Genomic DNA, 4,016 nt, shown 5'->3' with positions numbered 1-4,016 from the left:
CTCCAAAGCCCGGGCTCTTTCCACTGAGCCACACTGCTTCTCTGACATAATAATAATAATAATAATAATAATAATAATAGTATTTATTAAGCACTTACTACGTGCAAAGCACTGTTCTAAGCGCTGGGGAGGTTACAAGGTGATCAGGTTGTCCCACGGGGGGCTCACAGTCTTCATCCCCATTTTGCAGATGAGGGAACTGAGGCCAAGAGAAGTGAAGTGACTCGCCCAAAGTCACACAGCGGACAATTGGCGGAGCCGGGATTTGAACCCATGACCTCTGACTCCAAAGCCCGGGCTCTTTCCACAGAGCCACACTGCTTCTCTGACATAATAATATTAATAATAATAATAATGGTATTTATTAAGCACTTACTATGTGCAAAGCACTGTTCTAAGCGTTGGGGCGGTTACAAGGTGATCAGGTTGTCCCATGGGGGGCTCACAGTCTTCATCCCCATTTTACAGATGAGGGACCTGAGGCCCAGAGAAGTGAAGTGACTCGCCCAAAGTCACACAGCGGACAATTGGCGGAGCCGGGATTTGAACCCATGACCTCTGACTCCAAAGCCCGGGCTCTTTCCACTGAGCCACGCTGCTTCTCTGACATAAGTGTTGTGGGGCTGTGAAGGGGAATGAATAAAGTGTCCCTACCTGGCTCTAACACTCTGACTGCTCCGGGGCAGAACTGAGCTTCTGGCCCCAGGAGAGCTTCAGCTTTAGGGGAAGGTACCTGGTACCTTTCATTCATTCATTCAATCGTATTTATTGAGCGCTTACTATTGAGCTTTAGGGGAAGGTTCCTGGTACCTTTCATTCATTCATTCAATCGTATTTATTGAGCGCTTACTGTGTGCAGAGCCCTGTACTAAGCGCTTGGGAAGTACAAGTTGGCAACATATAGAGACGGTCCCTCCCCAACAGTGGGCTCACAGTCTAGAAGGGGGAGACAGAGAACAAAACAAAACATATTAACAAAATAAAATAAATAGTATAAACACATGCAAATAAAATAAAGTAATAAATACAAACAAACATACATACAATCAATCAATCAATCAATCAATCGTATTTATTGAGTGCTTACTATGTGCAGAGCACTGTACTAAGCGCTTGGGAAGTCCAAATTGGCAACACATAGAGACAGTCCCTACCCAACAGTGGGCTCACAGTCTAAAAGGGGGAGACAGAGAACAGAACCAAACATACCAACAAAATAAAATAAATAGGATAGAAATGTACAAGTAAAATAAATAAATAAATAAATAAATAGAGTAATAAATATGTACAACCATATATACATATATACAGGTGCTGTGGGGAAGGGAAGGAGGTAAGACGGGGGGATGGAGAGGGGGACGAGGGGGAGAGGAAGGAAGGGGCTCAGTCTGAGAAGGCCTCCTGGAGGAGGTGAGCTCTCAGCAGGGCCTGCATATACATATATGCAGATGCTGAGGGGAGGGGAAGGGGGTAAGGTGGGGGGATGGAAAGGGGGGGGGGGGGCTCAGTGTGGGAAGGCCTCCTGGAGGAGGTGAGCTCTCAGTAGGGCCTTGAAGGGAGGAAGAGAGCTAGCTTGGCGGATGGGCAGAGGGAGGGCATTCCAGGCCAGGGGGATGATGTGTGCCGGGGCTTGTTGCCTCTAGCTACGTTCTCGGTTCAGTTTACTCTGAGGTGAAGTGGGGGATGAGGGGGAACCACCTGCCGCCCACTGCAGTGGTGGACAACGACCCCAGAAACCAGCAAAAACCAGCAACACCAGCAGGAGCCCTGCAGCTACAGCAGTGATAGACCGTGGTCCCAGAGCTGGCCTCTCTAGCTGGTCAGCTGCATCTACTGCAGTGGTTAGCAACTGAGCATGCCAGTGCTATCGGCAGCGATCTTACCACTTGTTTGGTGAAAGGATAGGTGTGTGGTATATCTATAATTCTATTCGTCTATTTTGATGCTATTGAGGCCTGTCTACTTGCTTTGCTTTGTTGTCCATCTCCCCTTCTAGTCTGTGAGGCCGTTGTTGGGTAGGGATTGTCTCTGTTGCCGAATTGTATTTTCCAAGCGCTTAGTCCAGTGTTCTGCACACAGTAAGCACTCAGTAAATATGATTGAGTGAATGACTGAATGGTATCGGTTCTACTCTAGTGACCTTGTTGCTAATAATAATAATAATGTCATTAATATAATATGAGAAGCAGCATGGCTTAGTGAATACAGCAAGGGCTTGGGAGTCAGAAGGACCGGCTCTGCCACTTGTTTGCTGTGTGACCTTGGACGAGTAATAATAATAATAATTGCGGTATTTGTTAAGTGCTTACTATGTGCCAGGCACTGTACTAAACCCTGAGGTGGATACAAGCAAATCAGGCTGGATACAGTCCCTGTCCCATGTGGGGCTCACAGTCACAATCCCTATTCTACAGATGAGGTAACTGAGGCCCAGAGGAGTGAAGTGTCTTGCCCAAGGTCACACAGCTGACAAGTTGGGGAGCCAGGATTAGAATCCATGACTCACAGGCCTGGGCTCTATCCACTATGCCATACTACTTCCAGTATGTCACTAAGTCACTTCACTTCTCTGAGCCTCAATTCCCTCATCTGTAAAATGGGGGTTAAGACTGTGAGCCCCATGTGGGGCCAGGGACTGTGTCCTACCTGATTTGCTTGTATCAAACCCAGTACAGGGCCACGCACATAGTAAGTGCTTAACAAATATCACAGTCATTATTAATACCAATAATTGTGGTATTTAACCTCTGAGTATATGCCAAACACTGAAATAATAATGATAATAATAATGGTATTTGTTAAGCGCTTACTATGTGCAAAGCACTGTTCTAAGCACTGGGGTAGATACAAAGTGATCAGGTTGTCCCACGTGGGGCTCACGGTCTTAATGCCCATTTTACAGATGGGTAACTGAGGCCCAGAGAAATTAAGTGACTTGCCCAAAATCACACAGCAGACAAGTGACGGAGCTGGGATTAGAACCCGTGACCTCTGACTCCCAAGCCTGGGCTCTTTCCACTTAGCCACGCTGCTTCTCTACTAAACACTGGGTTAGCTAAAGCTAATAAGGTCAGATCCAATCCTGTATCACATGACATTTACAGTCTAAGTTGGAGGGAGAAAAGGTATTGAATCCCCTTTTTACAGATAAGGAAACTGAGGCCCAGAGACATCAAGTGACTTGCCCATGACTAGGACATGACAAACTCTGTACTCCCAGGCCTGTGAGTGAGCTTGTCTACTGGGAACTCTGAGCAATCAATCCATCAATCAAACAATCAATACTATTTGCTTTGCGCATAGTAAGCACCTAATAAATGCCATCATTATTATTATTATTACTATTTATTGAAGGATGACTCTGTGTGGAATACTGTACTAAAGCGCTTGGGAGAGTATGGTTAATCCAATCAGTCAATCAACGGTATGTAATGAGCGCTTACTGTGTGCAGGGAGCTGCACTAAGTGCTTGGGAGAGTACAATGCAACAGAGTTGGTAGAAATGTTCGGTGCCCACAACGAGATTACAGTCTAGAGGAATCTGTGTCCCAGGGACTTGATCCCCGCACTGTGAGGAGCCACTAATAATAATAATTCTGCTATTTGTTAAGTGCTTACTATGGGCCAGTCACTGTACTAAGCTCTGGGGTGGATACAAGCAAATTGAGTTGGACACAGGCCTCTATGGCTAACTGGGCCTGGCCCTTCCTGCCAGAGAAAGTGGGGCAGACAAGAATGAGAGAGAGAAATACGCCAAGAGCCTCTGAAATCATGTCAGGAATCACTGTAAGGGCCAATTAGTCATCTGTTTACCGACAAACGTGTAAGAATGAAATGTCTAAGATGTTCATCTTCACTCAGAAAAGGGGGAGTTGCCTGCATTGTAAGAAAATAACTGTAGAACAGGAGGCAAAGCCAACCCCAAACCTCCAGGGAGGACGTTATCCTGGAGGCCAGAGCCAGTGTTGAAACCACTCTCGGCTCTGTTTGTAATGGGATAAAATCTAGCGTGAGAT

The sequence above is a fragment of the Tachyglossus aculeatus genome, chromosome 22, assembly GCF_015852505.1.
Source record: "Tachyglossus aculeatus isolate mTacAcu1 chromosome 22, mTacAcu1.pri, whole genome shotgun sequence".
Classification (NCBI taxonomy): Eukaryota; Metazoa; Chordata; class Mammalia; order Monotremata; family Tachyglossidae; genus Tachyglossus; species Tachyglossus aculeatus.
Note: the sequence above shows the minus strand (reverse complement) of the source record.